This window comes from Cryptotermes secundus, unplaced genomic scaffold (genome assembly GCF_002891405.2).
Source record: "Cryptotermes secundus unplaced genomic scaffold, Csec_1.0 scaffold634, whole genome shotgun sequence".
In the NCBI taxonomy this organism is placed as follows: domain Eukaryota; kingdom Metazoa; phylum Arthropoda; class Insecta; order Blattodea; family Kalotermitidae; genus Cryptotermes; species Cryptotermes secundus.
The window spans coordinates 610997-632336 of NW_019737091.1; the positions used below are offsets into that span (position 1 = coordinate 610997).

General features: G+C 41.6%; 1 protein-coding gene across 4 annotated transcripts in view; it reads left to right on the forward strand.

The window, feature by feature from the left end:
* Nucleotides 1-1819: 1819 nt before the first annotated feature.
* The window catches only part of LOC111870156 (ankyrin repeat and death domain-containing protein 1A), a 209563-nt gene continuing 190042 nt past the window's right edge, over nucleotides 1820-21340 (forward strand). For 2 of the 4 annotated variants that reach the window (XM_023862211.2, XM_023862212.2), the window contains exon 1: nucleotides 17178-17401. The gene's annotated coding sequence lies outside the window, so the exon portion shown is untranslated. Of the gene's footprint in view, nucleotides 3548-17176; nucleotides 17402-21340 lie in introns of those variants that run through there. The other 2 variants (XM_023862210.2, XM_023862209.2) reach the window with 2 other exon arrangements.

Sequence of the window (21340 nt, forward strand, 5' to 3'; positions counted from 1 at the left end):
ACCTCATTTTGGCGCTCCATGTCAGGACCCTGGACCAAATGACCCTGTTGCCCCCCGCCCTGTATGAGTGTGCATGTAAGTATATTCTTTAATCAGCTACATACACTGGCATATTGTTAATTTCTTTCTCGCTGTAGACTTAAGATTTTATTTAGAGTAATTACACGTAATTAAATACCTGCACCCAAACGGTAACAGAGAACAGACCCGCACAGAGTTACACAAGCAGATCGTTAGAATGCAAAGCCAGAGTCAGGACGGGGAGTCAGGTGTGACTGCTGGGCTTCTGGGTGACACTGATTGTTGCAGGATCCCCAAATCCAGGCTCAAGGGACACATAAAGGTAAGTAACGCTCAACAAACTTTCGATCCACAAGGGAAATCAAGACAGAGTCTGGACAGGCAACTAGGGCACCACACTTCTCGTGAGGAATGCCTCGTGATGAACAGGTTAGCATCACCACAAAGATGAAGTTGCTATCACATAACTCCCACCTCTGATCCCACGCTTCTTACAAGCAAAAATGTATTTTCATTTGTCCTCAACCCTAGTCTGATAAAACGCTACTGTTAACAGAGGGCAAAAATGACTGATTCACCACGGCTTAACTTAATGAACTTCATCAAAACTTTCTCTGCCCAGCACGCGAGAAGTATAAGATTAGTTTCCTGGATTACTTGGACCGAAGAGAGATGAGGTGACAGGAGGTTGGAGAAAACTGCATAATAAGGAGCTTCGTAACTTGTACTCTTCTCCAAGTATATTTAGAATGATCAAGTCAAGGGGGATGAGGTGGACAGGGCATGTAGCACGAATGCGGGTAGAAGAGGGAATGCTTATAGGATGATGGTGGGAAAACCATAAGGAAGGAGACCACTGGGAAACCAAAACGTAGGTGGGTGGACAATATTAAAATGGATCTTAGAGAGATAGGATGGGATGGTATGGATTGGATTGATCTAGCTCAGGATAGGGACCAGTGGAGGGCTCTTGTGAACACGGTAATGAACCTTTTGGTTCCATAAAATGCTGGGAAATTCTTGAGTAGCTGCAGAATTGGCGGCTCCTCAAGAAGGGCTCAGATCCATGAGTGAGTGACAAAGAAAGAAAGTACTAATATGATATGCACGTATGTAAGCCTCACAGCGTCCAGACGGATTCTGGGGTCCATACAGCCTCCTATCCCATGGATACCGGGTGCACTTTCTCCGAGGGTAACGCGGCAGTGGCGTGAAGCTGACCACTCACCAACATATAGTGTCAAGATCAATAAAGGTGGAATTGCACCGCCATTTCATCATATGACATTATGATATAGTGCTTAACTAATTAAGCACTGGGACACCTTCACCTTTTTTACCTATTTTTATGTGTAAGTCACAAGATGAGAGTTGTGAATCAGTCATAATTCGAGGAAGCCAAGATAAATGCCATTTATTAATCTCCTGACAGACATTTGCTCTAATGTACGAAGCTTTTAAGTGTTGCGCAATGCTTCATAACGGGATCCCATTGCAGTACACAACAGATTTAGTTCAAAGCGAGACAGACCTACGTACATTTGCTGAGTTATTGGTCAGGCTAGCGATATGAACGCAACACTTTTTGTCGGGTTACGTTACGTGCTTTTTTTTTGCAGCACCACAGTTACCCGTATTAATCTGCCATCTAACGGAGATTTATTCAACTTCTAACTATGCATACGTTGATTATAATGATTCTACATGTCTATGTACACATTGTTTTTTACAGAGTTTTTTAATATCGTAGGTCTTGCTTTTCTACCTTCCGTCTAATCTAGTTTCAAGATGGCACGTGGTAATAGGGAGAGTTTGCTAGACGATGAAATTATGCAAGAATTACATGCAGATACGCTGTTACATGTTCCAAGTGACTGTGAAAGTGACAAAATTAGTATTGATGATGATGATGATGATGACGACGATGTGATGTTGGGCCCTCAGCGTCACAGGAAGACAGAAAAGGGGAGCAATAGAGGTTAGAGATTCAAATGTAAACATTGATGAAGATAATGACGTTGATGATGGTTGAAATAAAAGTAATGATTTAAGAAATTTAGAACAGTTTCAAGGTAACATTGCTCTCACATTTACACCCAATGGCCTTATCAGTTTTTCAGAAGTAGTGAACCGCTTCCTTGGAAATGATTTTCTAGAAATTCTTATAGAAAAATCAAATGTATACCATTCTCAATATGCAGACAAACACAAAAACTCCTTAAGGTCATTAGCATGGAAAGATGTTAATATTACAGATATGAAGAAGTTTCTTGCAATAATCATTTTCACGAGTCATGACAAGAAGTTTAAAAGTACAGATTATTGGAGTACCAATAAATTAATTAAAAATCCAATTTTTGATAAGCTAATGAGCAGAAACAAATTTGAGCAAATTTGGAACTTTTGACATTACAGTGACAATTCCACCTTGGTTGATGAAGAAGGCTGTACAAAATCAGTATAATTTTAGATAACCTGACTGAAAATTCTGGAAACGCTACAAACCACTACAAGAACTATTGCTTGACGAGTCGATGACCACATGGCGAGGGTACCTCAGGTTCAGGACATATAACCCTGGTAAACCCAGTATGGACTACTGGTCCGTACTGTGTGTGAGGCCACTATAGGCTATATTGTCAATATGGAAATACGTGTATATACCGCAGAAGGCAAGAAACTAGCAGAGATCAAATTTTCTGTCCCGGAAACTTAACCTCGGCCAATGGCACCATGTTTACCAGGATAACAATTATAATAGCGTTGAAATTGCAGAAACTCTACTCCCACGGAAGAGAAGAGTTTACGGAATAAACAGGGCCCATAGTGGAATTACAAAGTCATTGGCTGACTTCCGTAAAAACTACAAATGGTTGACACTGTCTGTCCTCGAAGAGGGGACGTTCTGCACATCTCGAAGGATAAGAGGGAGGTTCGCATGATTAACACAGTATATAATGACACAATTGGAGAGGTCACCAACAAATTTGGAGACAGGATAAAAGAGCCAACCTCTGTAATTCAGTACAACAAGTTCATGAAGAGTGTCAACAGAGCAGACCAGTCTTTATCATATTGAACCATAATATAAAAACATAAGCTGAACCAAAATGTTCGTGCCTTGGCTTATCAGTTGTGCATTATGCAATTCTTTTCGAGTATACAAGTTGGAGAACACAGGACGAAACATTTCTACTAGAGGCGGCAGATTATTGGGCAGGAATGACCTGAGGAGAGACACATGAGAAAGATGACGTAGAAGCCGCTGGTGAAGATGATCCTAGCTCTCCAACCCCCCATGCACCAAGAAGAGATGGTGTTGGGAGACCATCGGGAGACATGAAGAATCACCAACTTCAGGCAGTTGTAGGAGCTGGAAGAAAGAACTATCCACAGAGACCCTGAAGAGTGTGTGTGGCTCACAGAAAACGTAAGACGCCAGATATATCAGCAACACACGAAAATTCCCCCCTGCATCAAAGAGATTCTTGAAGTACCACGCCAGGATGAAGTACTAACAACTTTGGTGAGTTCTCATATCAGACTTCATTATAATATCTTCTCTAGATTAGTAATTATAGCTGATTATGTGAAGGCATGTTTTTTCAACAATACTGGTAAAAATATCCGGTCCACAAGGGGATTTTGAAAACTTGATATCCGGTCATAAGTGTGAGATGATTCTACTTTATTCCTCTACGGCTGATACAAACTTCATAAATACAATCTTTCTTCAGAATCTGATAGTCGTTAAGCTACTTAGAGAATTTCTCGCTATTTACGGAACCAGCACGTTTATTTCCTCGTTGTCAAAGGCTCTTTACTCGTCCCTGTGTTGAACCGCATACATCGGAAGGACGCATCCACCCTATACTCGTATTTTCAAGATCAGTTGCAGCCGACCATTAAGTTGCACCACTGCTAGGCTACAACCTTATTGCCTTTGTACCTACAGTCATCGAAAACGTATTATCAGGGTTGTAATTATTGGGGAGTGGTTAAATTCTATTAAATAGTTAATACAGGATCGGGTTCCGCGTTATTCATATCACGAAAAAAATACCAACATGTATGATGAAAAGGGCATTAGGCAACGAAATGATTCAGTTCGTATGAGATTCCTCAGGGATGATTGTTAAACTCGAACAGCACAGCAAGAATAGACGCCCGAATATTTCACAATTTGGGATGTTGGAGAGTTGATTTGTTTTTAATGAACTTAGTCAGAGGCACAACACTTTAATTAACATGCGACGAAACGATAACCACGTAATGTTGGAATTTAAAGTTCCAAAGTTATTAAATTAATGTAAACTTTTAATTAACTTTTCAAACAGATTTATTTAATGTTCACTTGTTTCCTAATTATCAGCTTTAATCCGAAATAGTTGATTTTCGTAATTATAAATTTGAAAGAATTAATTCATTTAGAAATTAAAACTCCTGCATCAGGCATGTTTTCCTGGGTTTTTTTTTTCCTTGGCACTACAGCCCCACTGGGTCTAGGCCTACCTCCATGAACTCCGTTCACTTCGGTTTTTCTAGATCTTACACATACGGTAGGACTCCTTTGGCGAGTGATCAGCGCGTCTCAAGGCCTCTACCTGTAGCCAAACACAGAAAAACTCGCACAAACATCCATGCCCTGAGTGGGATTCGAACCCACGATCCCGGCTTCCGAGCGAGCGAAGACAGTACATGCCATAGACCGCTCGGCTACCGCGACCGGGATGTTTTCTTGTTACAAAGTCAAAACTGAAAGTGTTTTTGGTTTCGAGATAGCTCCTCTTTCCTCCTTAGCCTGTATTCAGAATTTTGAATACAATACATGGCGGGTGGGGCACGCGATAGCGTAGTTTCTTGAGGCACTATGCTACAATCCGGAAGATAACGAGTTCGAGACCAGATGAGGTGGATTTTTTTTTCAATTTACCTAATCCTTCTAGCCGCACTATGGCCCAGGGGTCGACTCAACCTCTAACAGAAATGAGCACCAGGAATCTTCCTGGGGGGTAAAGGGCGGAGGGCGCATAAGGCTGACAATCTTACTGCCATCTGTGAGCCGATTGTCTAAAGAAAATGTGGAAGACTCGACGTCTCACAACCTTATGGGCCTTCGCGGTCTGTTACAGGGATAGCTTTACGTTCTTATACATCATAGGAGCTTACGCCTTACTCTGAAAAGAGGCTTATGACATCACTTTGCTGTTTCTCTATTTGTGTATCTTCCCTAATATTTCGGGTAGCTTATGATATCACCCTGCTGTCTTTGTGTCTGTTTATCCCCATATATTTTTTTCGTTTTTATGAAGTCAAAAAAAGTAGGCAATTAGTTCTTCACAGTACTTCTTGTTTCAAAATAATGCAAGTAGACTAAAAATATAACGCAACTACAATTAGTAGCGCCAGATTACATCAGCACTTCAACAACCGTCTCAGTATCACACTCGCCAACCATCCATCACATCAGCACTCCGTCAGCAGGGTCAGCATATCCAGCCACGAAATCAGTGCTATCAACATCGCAGTCAATGCTGCCAACATTCCATTAATATACCACCTACTATTATCAATATTTCCACGATTTTTATCGCCACATACACCCCCACAACCCCTCCAAAATATATCACAGCTATCATTATTTTCTTGTATGACCATTAGCGAATTTCTCAGTTTTCAAATCCGAAATCTATCACGCTTCTAAATTAATATTGTTGACCTGTACATTGGAGCTATTACGCTATTTCGGTTCCCAAGGGATCAATATAGTTTGAGGTTATTCATGAAATATAATTAATTTGATTTTATTTAGTTGCTTGTCAGTTAATTTCCGGTGCACGAAATGAACTGCAATTACGTTTTGCCGTTTTGCAAAACTACTCTAATTGACCGCCTCTGTTGTCTAATGGTCAGCGTTCCTGCCTACAAATCCAGAGGTCCTGGTTCGATTCCCGGCGCTACCAGATTTTTCTGAGAAGTAGTGGGTCTGGAAAGGGGTCCACTCAGCCTCGAGATGATAACTGAGGAGCCATTTCCTTGAAATAGCGGCTCAGGCCTAGAAAATCGAAATTAACGACCGTGGGGATTCGTTGCGCTGACCACGCGGCACCCTCTGTCCGCAAAAATTGGCACTAAACTTCGCCTACAACCGGCTCGGTCGGTATAGTTCGCTTGCGGACTAAAATAACGGAATTTGTTTTTTCTTTACTCTAATTGTTTCTTGCCAGAGAAATGAACCAAATCGTATAACTTTCAAGGACAGGCATGGGAAAAAATTACGGGAGTTGCTAGTGCGCGCCAAGAGCAGTGACAGAATGGTGTAAGGGGTTAATTTAGAACAAAAGAAACCCGGGAATGTCTGCCGCAATTCATTTCATAAGGTCTGTGATCTTGCACTTTGTATAAAAGAACAGAAGTTAAGTATTTCAAATTACATTGTCGCCTGTCAGTTTATGGAGATATTTCTAAGGACCCTCACTCCTGAGTTTGAAAGGGTTGGGGAGAGCGAAACGCTGAGAGAATTATATTAGGCGGATATGCATAGTTTTGTTCGAGTGAAAGACAGAAATGTGAAGAGAACGCAGTACTCGAGATCACTTGGAAACCCAAGACCAAGCTGAAGTGATAACATTAATTGCATCTTGGAGAAGTGAATTGTATGTGTGAGATTTCACAGGCTCTCGTTAGGAGCCAAATGCACATTTAAAACAACGAACACGCTTGCAGTAGGAACCGAAGGTCCAATGCCAACAGGACTAAAGCTCGTTAATTGACTCTATCCTGAGCCAGTTTTTATTACATCTGCCATTCTCACAAACTCATGAGCCCTTCTTGAGAAGCGCCAAATGTGCAGCTACCTAAAAATTTCCCAGCATTTTATGAAACCAGAAGGTTCATTACAGTGTTCACAAGAGCCCTCGTCCTGTCTCTATCCTGAGCCAGATCAATCCAATCCATACCATCCCATCCTATCTCTCTAAGATCCATTTTAATATTGTCCATCATCCTATGTCTTGGTCTTCCTACTGATCTCCTTCCTTCCAGCTCTCTCACCAATATCCTATATGCATTCCTCCTTTCCCCATTCGTGCTACATGCCCTGCCCATCTCATTCTCCTTTGACTAGATCATTCTAATTATACTTGGAGAAGCGTACAAGTTATGGAGCTCCTCATTATTCAGTTTTTTCCGTCACCTCATCTCTCTTCGGTCCAAATATTTTCCTCAACACCCTGTTCTAAAATACCCTTACTCTATGTTCTTCCATTAATGTCAGAGACAAAATTTCACACCCATACAGAATCACAGGCAAAATTATAGTTTTGTATATTCTAATTTCTATGTTTTTGGACAACAGACGAGAAGACAGAAGTTCTGGACTGAATGGTAGCAAGCATTACCCGAGTTCAATCTCCTCTTAATTTATGATCGTCGTTGTCAAATATCTGAATTGTGCCACATTTTCAAACCATATTTTTCCTATTATTATGTTTTGATTTTTCCCTGCATTTTGATGACGAACTAGCAACGTATACTTAGTTTTCTTTGTGCTTACTTTTAGACCAACCTCCTTACTGCGTCAATTAAAGTTTGTGTGTTTTTCTTTATGGCATTTATATTATCACCCAGTAGATTCACATCATCGGCATAGACCAACAGCTGATGTGTCCCGTTTAATTTCAGTCCCACCTGGTTTTCCTGGACCTTCCTAATCATATTCTAAAGCAAAGTTGAAAAGGAGTGGCGATAAAGCATCCCTTTGTTTTAGACTATTCTGGATAGGAAATTTATCAGACAAATGTTTACCTAATTTCCAACTGATCACATCATTAATTTAATTAATTCACCTATTAGACATTTATTTACTTGTTATTTGTTATTATTGGTTTACTTGTTTGAAATATATCTTGTTCTACATTAATGGATTAGGCTATATGGTCTGTCCCATTTCAGAATTAATTCTGAAATTATGGTTCTTATAGAGAGTTGATAAGATTCCTTGGATGGGTGATCAGCCCACTGCAAGGCCGCTACCTACGCAGGACAACACAAACAGAACAAACGCAAATAAACATACATGCCTCGAATGTGACTCGAACCCACGATCCCAGTGTTTGAACGAACAGAAACATTTCGTGCCTTAGATGGTGCTGCCACTGTTGGACGTAATTATGCCTAAATGTGAGGCATTATAACGCCGCATTTATGTCTTATGCTGTGTAAAACGGTGTTTCCCGTGTGATATTTGAAAGTTGAAACCTGGGCTCTTGGCAATACGAAACACCTATTGATTTACGAGAGGCTGGTGGAAAACTGCCCCGCCCGCGATTGTGCAGTGCTTCAGATGTGAGATTTCAGTTGGAATTGCTAGATAATTGGAATTATATCAGAGAAATTATGATATTGTTAAACAGAAATAGGCTTATGAGATCAACTAGCTGTCTGTGCATCCACCCGTGTTATTGCAAGGCAACGGTTAGGTAAACACATTACCACTGTAACAAATCAGATAACAGTATGAGATTGTAGGACGCGTCGTTTTCTTTGCGGTCCGCGTGGTATGAAATAAAAATAGGCGATTAGTTCTTCACAGAAATTGTTGTCTATTTTTATGCTGTAGTGAAGCGGAGTCCCTTGGTGTTTAGTTTGCAAATGATACGTTGTAGCAACAGCTCCATATGACAGATGAATGAACCGAGTATTTGTTAGAATGGGAATTGGCAGGGGAAGTACTCTGAGAGGACCTTTCCTATTGCCACTCTGTCCACAAGTCACAAAAGAATTTACTTGTGATTGAACCCAGTCCGCAGTGGTTAGATGCCGGCGTGTAACCACGTGAGCTGTTGAAAGACCAGCGGACACATTAATGGAAGGGCTATTTATGGGGAAGTTTGGAGCAGTTATATTGGTTATGTTGGTGCTAGTAGTGCTATGGTTCGGGTTGTTGAGACTATTGGCCGTGCCTGCGTAATGGGTTGGCTGTGATGATACTGGTCATACTGTTGGGCTTGGTGGCCGTAGAAATTTTGATGGGCGTGTTGGTTGATACTGGTTGGGTTGCGGTTTCCAAACACTTAAATCTGAGATAGTTGATTCATTGATCTTGATGATGAAGCGTACTGCCAGGGAAGAAGCCATAAATGCTGACCCTGTCAAATATATCTAAAGCAGAGGTCTATACGAAATGATACAGAGACTGTACTGTTATTGCTCGAATTTCATCGAATTCACATCACGTCGAATTTATGGCTCAGACAACGTTCTCGTACGACAAGCAGCTTCGAGGAAATGCTGATAACGTTCGGTTTGAATTTCATGAAAGCAATGGCGGATCGACATGAAAGAACTTGCTTGGTAAACAATTCGATTTTAAACTTCAAAATAACCAGTCTGTACGAAAATTATTTAAACTTCTCAAAATCAGTATTTCAAAGATGCCGGTCACCGTAGCCGAGCCGTCTACGGCATATACTGTCTTTACTCGCTTGGAAGTCGGAATCGTGGTTTCAAATCCCACACAAGGCATAAATGTTTGGTGTGTGTGTGTCTGTGTATGCGTTTATTCTGTGTTTGTGTTGTCCTGTGTTTAAGTAGAGGCCTTGCGACGAGCTGATCACCCGTCCAAGGAGTCCTACCGTCTGTGAAATGATCAAGAATCTGAGAAATCATCCCTATGCTCCAAAGTGGGAGCAGGAGGAAGTGTCACTCTGGCAGGCCCCCCTCCGAATGTTGCGGTTTCCCCTGTCGGTTCTCGTTCCACCACCTGCTCTACATTCATTCATCATGCTATTATTGACGCTATATTGCTTCGATGCTGACAGCGTCATTAAATATGCAACCTCAAACAAACTCCGTACAGTGGCACAGTGGCAGTGCTCGAGAGTTAATTTCGGAAGGTGCTGAGTTCGAATCTCAGCCGGGACATTGGCTATACTTATTGGGGATTTTCGAGAATTTCCTGTATTGCAACCGAATACCAAAAGAATACCTTGATTAAGCTACTACCGCTTCCTTCCATATTCTTTCAAATTCATCATTCATCAGTCATTCTACCATTTGACGTTATATTGTCTAGATATTTACAGTTTCTAAGTTAAACAACAAAAATACCGCTGCGTAGGTTTTTCCCGTCTGTTATTCCGTAAGCAAATATTTCGAACTTCTTCGGGCATCGAGCCTTGGCATAGCACAGGCTGTTAAGCACTATCTTCTCACCGTAGAGCCCCAGGTGACTCCATGTGAGATTTGTGGTAGTCGAAATGGCAATTAACAGGATATATTCCGGTCTTCTTCAGTTAATCCTGCTAATGAATCACCGTTCCAACATTTATCCGCAGAAGAGCGAGTATGTACAGTCGATCTACCACGTATGCTTACTACTTTCCTCCCTTAGTCTTCGACCCAGAATTTCGACCCAATACGATTTATTTATTATTATTATTGGAGGGGGTGGGTTTCCCCATACACTTAGACCATTTATTGGTCCATTGTGCGTCCCCTTTAATTTCTACTGTCCCCATACCCTACCAGTAGACGGTGCGTGCTATCAGCCTCGTTGAGCCAACGAGGTCGGCCCTCGGTACCTTGATACTTCCCCCATCTACCAGAGGCATTGGAAACTACTTGGGTGGGAAAGTTTTTACCTAATAATTTTGCTCAGAGGTCTCCTAGAGACATGAGGTTCTTTTACGTGCTGTAAATCTACCACGACCTCTGCCGGGTTTGAACCCGCGTACCTTGAGTCATGAGGTGGGAACGTTACCCCTAGACTACGGAGGCCGCTTACGCAATACGATACTCCGAAACGTCTCTAAATTTCTACCAGACTACACGGCTTCAGAAGTGAAAGGTTCTGGGAGAAGACAGACATTTTACTGTGTGGAGAGAGAGAGAACATCGTTTGTTAGAAAGGTTCCCAGGTTCCGCCCCCTCGTTCTTCTGGCAAGAGTAGAGCGGAAGTGAAGACGTTAGGATGGATATAAGAAGGGGCTTGTGACACAGGCCCCGGAATTTCGATTGCATGAATTAATATCGTCTGCATAATTTCGAAAAATAATTTTACTGGCTTTGACAATCATGGAGCTTAATTTTGATGGATTTAAGTGGGGAGGGCTGCATGAGAAGCACTCAGAAGGAACTTCGAAACAATCTCGGCATTTAAATTAAAAAAACTCCGGATTCACACTAACTTCTAGCCAGCAGTCCGGCACACAAAAGAGTCTGGGGGATTCTCTGTAGTTTCCATAACGTATGTGCTGTTGCCTTATTGATATTTTTTATTGCTAGTGGGGTGGTACTAAGTCCCTTGTACTGCGACCACTTCTGGCATATTGTACCAGCCCAAGATGATAGGTGAGGGTGATTACGGAGCAATTGGTGGAATGAAGATTGGCAGGAGAAACCGAAGTACTCGGAGAAAACCTTCCCCAGCGCCACTTTGTCCACCAGAAATCCCAATTGACCAGACCCAGGATGGAATCCGGGCCGCCGCGGTGGGAAGCCAGCGACTAACCGCTTGAGCTATGGAGCCGTCCATGCCTTATTGATACTATAAATTACAAGCCATGTGTAATAATGTATTGGTAAGTGAATTATATATCAATTTTAGAAATGTACTCGTTACTGACAGTTTACATAACATGCAAGTTCCGGGAAGAAATTATCGCCTCCTTACCTTTGATAAGACACGGACCACAAATAAAACGACACGTCAAACAATTCTTCTGTTATTACGTGTGTACATATTGCCATGGTAACGTTTTTGCGGAGCTGTTGCCTAGCAACGATATAGGGACATACCTACAGACAAAGACTGGTGGAAAGGATTATGAAATAAGTCATTGAGATGAGCTCGGGTGCCATGACATGCATACTAATTTTCATAAATATTGGTTAAGGCATTCAGAAGTTGATTTTTTCAAAACAAGGAAAGTGGGCTGGTGGAAAATAAGGACACATATGATAAGAACCGCATATACTCGTAAAACGACATGGCCAACAATTCTGTTTATGTGGGAATACACATAGAGACACACAGACAACTTTCTTTCAAATTAAGGATTGCAGACTAAAAATTACTGGAATTTTCTATACCATATTAATCAAATGCATCAGGTACACCGTTTATTCGTCAGTTGAGCCCCACGTTGTATGGAATAGTTTACGTGCTTGATCTCTTACACAATACTTGATGGAAGTGATGTATGATTCGCGAGAAGAAACACGGGGACAAAAGAAGCGCAGACAGACACGCTGTCTTCATTATTCTTTCCTTTATGTGCTTCGTGAAAAGAACACATAAATTTCAAGACACAAGGGGTTACGGCAGAGTTCGTCTTGAAATATGCCATATAGAAATCAACAGCCCGTATACCAGTTGATATGCTAGCAGAAGACGGAGAAAGAGAGGTCCTATGGAAATGATATTCCTATTCGGCCTGTATCAAAATTAATTATAATATTAATATCTGGTGTATATAAAAGTAAAATAAGGCAAAGTTGTCCTTGTGCTTAATTAAGTACCACGTCATAAACATATATTGGGGAGTGGAATTATAGTTCCAATATCTTTGACCTCGCCTTAGAAGGAGGTGGTCAGATTCACGCCCCGGCCGCTTTGCCCCCCGAGAGAGAAGTCCAGGTTCCCATTGGATGGGAGGCTTGATGGGTCTCGGAAACGATCTGGAAGCTGTAGAGTAGAGAAGAATTTGTTAAACCTGTCGGGAATCGAACCCCGGCCGTTCAGCCAATATCCTGTCTCTATACCGATTGAGCTATATATATGTGTATATATATCCATTTGTGTGTATGTGATTTATATGTAAAGGTAAAAGAAGTTTAAGGTTATTCAAGATTTCTTGCAATTTCAAAATCAGATGGATCAATGAGATATTCAGCAATATTTTGCTTTTCATTTGACTATTTTCGTCGTTTCATGTGAGGACAAAAATATTTAAAATTAATACATAAGTATAAAATTAAGATCATATATACATATACATAGGCATACACCCTGTAATTTAGTAGTATATTCCTAGGTAAATAGATATTAGTAGCTGCAGATAAGTGTTACAAAGCTTTATCCTCCCACAATCCTATAATTTTAAGAACATAGTTCTGTACAAAATATTCCTAATGAAAGTGTGTGGGAATAACTTGACTAATGCTTTGGGCGTTATCAATTATCTGGTTCTTCCAGCAGAGCGTTTCGGAAACTGGAACTCTTTCCGGTATCAAATGTGAGGGAGGAAGGACTCCCATATATATATGTGTGTGTGTGTGCGTGTGCGCGCGCGCCTGCGTGCGTGCGTGCTGTAGTCTAAAGCATAGTTACGTGTCATTCGTAAGGTCCACAAAAACCAGGTACGACTGAAATTAAATGGGACATATCAGCCGCTGGTCTATGCTGGTGACACAAATCTACTGGGAGACAACACACATATCACAAAGAAAAACACAAAGGCTCTAATTGACCATAGTAAGGAGCTTGGTCTGAGATTAAACGCAGAGAAGACTATGTACATACTGATGTCTCGTCACCAGAATGCAGCGTAACATCTTAACACAGATATAGCTAATAGTTCCTTTCAAAATGTAGCACAGTTCAGATGTTTGCAAGAAAGGGTAACACATCAGATTTTAATTCGTGAGAAAATTAAGAGGGGATAGAATTCGGGCGATGCTTGCTACCATAGAGCTCAGAACGTTTCGTCTTCTCGTCTGCTGTCTACAAAATAAACCTAAAAATTATAATATACAAAACTATATTTTTCCCTGCTTTTGTATGAGCGTGAAACGTGGTCTCTAACAATAAGGGAAGAACACAAACTGAAGGTATTTGAGAACGGTGTGCTGAGGAGAATATTTGGACCGAAAAGGGATGAAATGATAGGAGCTTGGAGAAAATTTCATGACGAGGAACTTCATAACTTGTTCTATTCGCGAAATATGATTAGAATAGTACAGTGAAGAAGAATGAGATGGACAGGGCATGTGGAACGCATAAGGGGATGAGGAGGAGGAGGGAACCGCATATCGGATTTTAGTTGTAAAAACCACTATTAGGAATAGACGTAGATGGGAGAATAATATTGAAATATATTTCAGAGAAATAAGATTTCTTGGTAGGAGCCGGGATAGCGCAATCGGTATAGCGACTGGCTACAGACTGGACGATTGAGATGTCGGAGTTCGAGTCCCGGTAGGGTCTAGACTTTTCATCACATAGTCCAGACCTGCTGTAGGGTCCACCCACCTTCCTACCCAACGGGTACCGGGGGTTATTTCCATGGGGGTAAATTGGCAGGAGCATGAAGCTTACCACTTACCTCCAATAGTGCCGAGATCAAAATGTGGAGCTATACATCCACTCCCCCACACGCCTTCATGGTCTTAGTTAACCGTTTAAGATGTGTTGGTACTGACTGCATTCATCTGGCTGAGGAAAGGGGACGGTGGAGGGCTCTTGTGAACGCTGTAATAAACTTTGGAGTTCCATTAATATTTGAGAAATTCTTTAACAGCTGAGCTACTGGTGGCTCCTCAGGAAGTACGTGGCTCCATGGAGTTAATTAGTTAGGTAGTTATACTATACTTAGAACTTCCTTCGGCGTCCAGTAAGTGATACTCTTTCTGCCGACCCAACCGAACCTCTTCCTTCCAGAACGTGTAATGACTTAAACCTATATTATGAATCGCTCTACCTGAAAACACTCAAGCTAATGACCAATATCGAAATAATAATCTTGTTTATCGGTAAATACTTAGGTTAGACGTTTATGAAACACAGTAACTACTGACGCCACAGCGCAGATTGAAAACGTCATGAACTTAATAAAGAGACAAACAGAATTACACGGCCAGAAATACAGAGACAGCATTGTTTTCAGATTGCTGAGAAAATAACTGTGCAAGTGAACTTGTCCCTGTAGCTAAGCTCCAAGCTATAAGTATTTCTGTAAGTGAAACTCCACGCATTCTTAACCTCGACCCTGAACGGAAGCGAGTGGTCAGTATCACGACTCAGCCCCTTCACTTCCCGTCAGTAGTAATGTGTGCACTTTGGGCAGGCAGATCAGTCGGTATGGTGATAGGCTACTTTCTGGACGACCAGGGTTCGATTCCTGGCAGAGGCAAGACATTTGCTGTTTTCCACGGCGTCCAGAGCGGGTCTGGGGCCCACCCATGAGAATGAGTACGAGTATGAGGAGTGAGCCATAAAAACCGGCCCTCGCACTGCGACCTTCAATGATCTACGTGTATTATCGGGGCTCACCCATCCTCCAATACAATGGGTAAAGGGGTTTTTTGTCCGGGGGGGGGGGAAAGCAGTCGGAGCGTGATGCTGATCACTCACCTCCATCTAATGCCGAGGTCAAGAATGGCGGGGCTATGCCTCTACTCTTTCACATGTCTCAACGACGCTGGGATTAACTAATTAAGCAGAGAGACAAATTTACCTTCTTTTTTATCCATTAGGTGGGTGGCTGTTTGAAAGCCAGGACATGGTAGGGAAGAGGAAATATCTGTCTCTGCCTGAAATCGGACCCTGGTAGTCTAACCCGTAGTTAGCCACTTTATTAGCTTGTTTATCCCGTTTCGCAGCACACTGTCGTGTTACATACTCTGTAACAATCTTTGACCTCTCTCATAATATGCAAGGTATATAGGGTCTATTAGGAAAATTAATGTGCCTGAGGCCAATGCATGTTGCGGACAATACGTCAATAAATAAGCTCGGAACACGCAGTATTCATAACGCGATGAAGTTGACACCTGGCTCGCGCACGTGATGTCCCGTTCATGCTCTGAAGAAACCTGAAGGTATCGACCGAATGGCAGGCGCATGTGCNTAGAACTTCCTTCGGCGTCCAGTAACTGATACTCTTTCTGCTTACCCAACCGAACCTCTTCCTTCCCGAACGTGTAATGACTTAAACAAAACTATATTATGAATCGCTGTACCTGAAAACACTCAAGCTAATGACCAGTGCTGAAATAATAATCTTGTTTATCGGTAAATACTCAGTTTAGACTTTTATGAAACACAGTAACTACTGACGCCACAGCGCAGATTGAAAACGTCATGAACTTAATAAAGAGACAAACAGAATTACACGGCCAGAAATACAGAGACAGCATTATGTTCAGATTGCTGAGAAAATAACTTTGCAAGTGAACTTGTCCCTGTAGCTAAGCTCCAAGCTATAAGTATTCTGTAAGTGAAACTCCACGCATTCTTAACCTCGACCCTGAACGGAAGCGAGTGGTCAGTATCACGACTCAGCCCCTTCACTTCCCGTCAGTAGTAATGTGTGCACTTTGGGCAGGCAGATCAGTCGGTATGGTGATAGGCTACTTTCTGGACGACCAGGGTTCGATTCCTGGCAGAGGCAAGACATTTGCTGTTTTCCACGGCGTCCAGAGCGGGTCTGGGGCCCACCCATGAGAATGAGTACGAGTATGAGGAGTGAGCCATAAAAACCGGCCCTCGCACTGCGACCTTCAATGATCTACGTGTATTATCGGGGCTCACCCATCCTCCAATACAATGGGTAAAGGGGTTTTTTGTCCGGGGGGGGGGGAAAGCAGTCGGAGCGTGATGCTGATCACTCACCTCCATCTAATGCCGAGGTCAAGAATGGCGGGGCTATGCCTCTACTCTTTCACATGTCTCAACGACGCTGGGATTAACTAATTAAGCAGAGAGACGAATTTACCTTCTTTTTTATCCATTAGGTGGGTGGCTGTTAGAAAGCCAGGACATGGTAGGGAAGAGGAAATATCTGTCTCTGCCTGAAATCGGACGCTGGTCGTCTAACCCGTAGTTAGCCACTTTATTAGCTTGTTTATCCCGTTTCGCAGCACACTGTCGTGTTACATACTCTGTAACAATCTTTGACCTCTCTCATAATATGCAAGGTATATAGGGTCTATTAGGAAAATTAATGTGCCTGAGGCCAATGCATGTTGCGGACAATACGTCAATAAATAAGCTCGGAACACGCAGTATTCATAACGCGATGAAGTTGACACCTGGCTCGCGCACGTGATGTCCCGTTCATGCTCTGAAGAAACCTGAAGGTATCGACCGAATGGCAGGCGCATGTGCGGGTGGGGGTCAAACGGCTCGCTCGAGAGCGAACCCTCCGTAAACGAAAATCAGGCAGTAACGTGGCAACCGTCACCAGGTACCCAATCAAAACGGCATGACAGCTAAGACGCCTGAAGACGTTAAATAGACACGAAGAACTAGTCCCCCTGCTGAACGGTCACGTGGTTTTGCCTCTCGCGTGATTGCGCGTGATTCATCGCAATCAGAGGGTTACGAGGAATGCAGGTCAAAGGGTAGCTGCACCACCACAGCGAAGGAATAAGGAAGGTAAGCCGCTTCGTATCTGTATCGCCTTCTCTTATGTTCGTATTCATGTCTGCCGTCGAGGTTCAACAGAAGTGTTCATAGAAAAGAGAATGTTCATTGTGTCCTTGTTTATATAACGGCGCTTTGTAACATGACTATGTTCCGCGGAGCATTTTAATGCAGTCCTTGTGGAGGATCTGTAGGATTAAAATTGTTGAAAAGCAATCTTATGCTTTCTTAGTGTTTTAACTGCTGACATTAGTTTAGCTCTTGGGTGTTTATATCGTGCTGATATAGGCAATGTTGCTGAAAAACTTACACTTACATGCTTCCTCTTTCTTCAGGGTCAAAGTAAGCAGACTGGGCGAGTTTCTGTGTATATGTGGGTTTATGTTTTGGAAGAACTACGGTGGAAAGAGTAGGGACTGGTTCTACGTTCAGGCCAGAAGGAGAGTGGACAGAGCACCAGCCCCCTTTCACTTCCCCCTTCTTTCGAAACAGGTACCGGTATGTATACAGAAACTCACCCTACACGTTGTGGTACGGAAGATGGAGGCAGAATGTACCTCCGAAACGCAGGCAACACTGCCCATATCCACACGGCGTTAACACCCTAGGTATAAATTAACATCAACCCTTTAACAAATTTTTACAACAAATATATTGCAGAGAATGGAGTATCAACAAATGCCGTGCAAATTTGCCAGGGGTTATACAAAACATTGAGTTAATTAGCTCCATTATTATTGTGATTAATATAATTACAGTATTTGCATGGATATTTAATCAGGCTATAAGGTTAAACGTTCAAGTCGAGACAGCACAGTCAGTGAAGGGTCTGGCTGGAAGGCCGGAGTTCCATTACCTGGGAACGTATGCAATCGGTCGCCGACTTAAGACCGACTTCCGTTCTGACTGACAGGTCGTAAGTCGATCTGGTCGTATGTCAGCCATATATTTATTAACAGTATTTTTTAACCTTTCTAATCTTGTTATCATCTTTATAATTTATTTTTAAAAACTTTTACATTTTAATCATCTTTTATTTTAATTTTTTTTGTGGTCGTAAGTGCAGCCTGTCGTAAGTCGCATAGGTCATAAGTCGACGACCAAGTGTATAATTTTGTCTTTGACAACAGTTGAAGATCCTCTCTAGTGTTCATCCAGTCTATCAAATGGACTCCCTTCTCTGTCGTTTCACATGGAACGAACGTGGAGCTGTTCTCTTGCGTTTACTGCAGGGGTCGGTAGTGCCTTGTAGTTTTCCCTTGTGGTCCCAGAAGGCCTGAAACCTAATTTTATCTTTACAAGGTTAAACTTCATATCAACCCTTTAAAATGTAGTGTACCATGTGCTTTAAACTACACGTTGCCCACGCAGTGTATTTACGGGGTTGTTTGATTCTCAGAAAAAACAGAGATTATTTAAAAAGCTGCATTAACAGATTAGTCTATATACTATGCATGCAGAATATTTCCTGTAAAGTAGGAACGGAATATTTAAACGTTATTCGAAAATGGTTCATTCTGAATCAACAAATTCGTTCACGAACACCCAGACTAGCAAGCATTGTTCAGGTCCCAGATAACGTCCATTATCGAACCTAACGTACCAGGACGTTTGCTTTATATGCCCCCCCCCCCCAGTTTCTCCACCTGCATAGGGTTGATATTCGTAGCATGACTAACAATAGTGTTGGTGATAGTAGCAGTGGTTGTTGTCATGGTGATTTAGTTTAAAATAATGATCCAATTCAATTCGTGTTTATTTACGTGCAAACTTAACTGCACAGAGGCCAATAACAAAGTTGGCGCGGGTACGTAGAAATACAGATATAAATAAAGAAACAAAATACAAATAAGACAGTCTATATAATGGCAATAATAATAATAATTACAAGAAAAATTAAAGTAAGCGTTAACAGGCTTGAAAAATAAAATAAGTACATTTCCAATGGTTATGCCATTTTGTGAAGAGAAAGGACAGCAACTATACATACACACACACACACACAAACACAAGTTAGTAATAATAATTCAATTCAATTCATGTTTATTTACGTGCAATAACTTAACAGCCCAGCGGCCAATTACAAAGTTAGCACGAGTATATAAGGTACAAAATAATTAAAACAAAATACAAATACGACAAATAAATCTGTGAACATAGANAGAGTGGATGTATAGATCCAGGTCTACTTTATCTCCACATTAGCTATAGGTGAGTGGTCAGCTTCACGTTCCGGCCGGTTTCCCACCGGAGAAATAGCCCCCGGTACCAATTGGATAGGAGGTTAAGTGGACCCCACAGCCGGTCTGAACGACGTGGAGAAGAGAACGTTCTTGACTCTACCTGGACACGAACTCTGACTCTTCGGTCGTCCAGCACGTAGCCAGTCGCTATACCGACTGAGCTATGCCGGCTCCTATTTAGTGTCAGTAAAGACATTTATTGCCGGTCACGGTAGCCGAGCGGTCTAAGGCATGCACTGCCTTCGCTCGCTCGGAAACCGAGATCGTGGGTTCAAATCCCACTCAGGGCATGGATGTTTGTGTGCGTTTTTCTGTGTTTTGCTACAGGTAGAGGCCTTGGGACGAGCTGATCACTCGCCCAAGGAGTCCTACCGTGTGTGTAAGATCTAGTAAACCGAAGTGAAACGGAGAGTTTCATGGAGGTAGGCCTAGGCCCAAATTGGGGTTTTAGCGCCACAGGAAAAAAACAAAACATTTATTAAATCAAGGCATCGAAGTAAAGATGCCTGATATGCAGTGTGAGCAAAATTAATTTTCCCAATGTAGTGCTATAAGGACAATATTAAAATGGATCTTAGAGAGATAGGATGGGATGGTATGTATTGGATTGATAGGGACCAGTGGAGGGCTCTTGTGAACATGATAATGAACCTTCGGGTTCCATAAAATGCTGGAAAATTCTTGAGTAGCTGCAGAATTGGCGGCTCCCCCAAAAGGGCTCAGCTCCATGAGTAAGTAAGTATTCTACGTCTTGGGAAAAATCTGTTATGACAAAGGGCTGAAAATGTTCCTTATGTGTTCTCTTACTTGTATCAGTAATCGTAACAGTGTTCCAAGCAACAAAATATGTTCCACTTGAGATATCACCAAAGCAAAATATAGCATCATTAGGCTTGTCTAGGGTGGGAGGGGAAATTTTGTATTAACCCTAGTAATTTCATTGCATGTGAAAGGAAAAAAATCGACATGATGAAAGCGAATTTTTCAATCAACGTATATACACAACTCCTTAGTACGATCTGTTCACAATATAAGATAATTCACAAGTCTGTATTGACGGCTTAGAACATCGGTTTTTCTGGTAGAAGATCCAACTCTTAACTTCTCTAAATTTACGCGTCATGAAATTTGCCGAATATCATTTGTGAAACACATTCAACATCTCTCTCTAAAAGCACACAATCACAACATGAATTAATAGCTTGAGAGACTTTAAGATCATCAGCAAAAGAAGATAGTTGCAGTGATCAATTACGTCACATTAATCATAAGCAAAAAATTTGAAAAGGAAAGACACTAATTGTAATTATGGACAAAAATATGGAAACACCCAACAAAAAACACATTACCGTGACTAATATGCCTGACAGAACTACAAGAAGATGAAAGCATACCAGCAAACGTACACAAGACTCTCTGTTAGATAATTAACTGAGATACCACTCGAAATAACCGGAAGTTATTACATAATTATTGAGTTTATGAAGATGTAGTTCATGTGGATAAATATAGAAAGCATTGCTAAAGTTCGAATAAAAACAGTCAGTTTGATCTTTCGAAGAGACTAAGGGGGTTACAAAGTCTAGGTAAGTAACTGACTTGGTAACAGTGGGAAGAGCAACATTTATATTTTAAAAAGTGACGATGCTTATAATATTAGTAAGGGTAATAATAATAATAATAATAATAATAATAATAATAATAATAA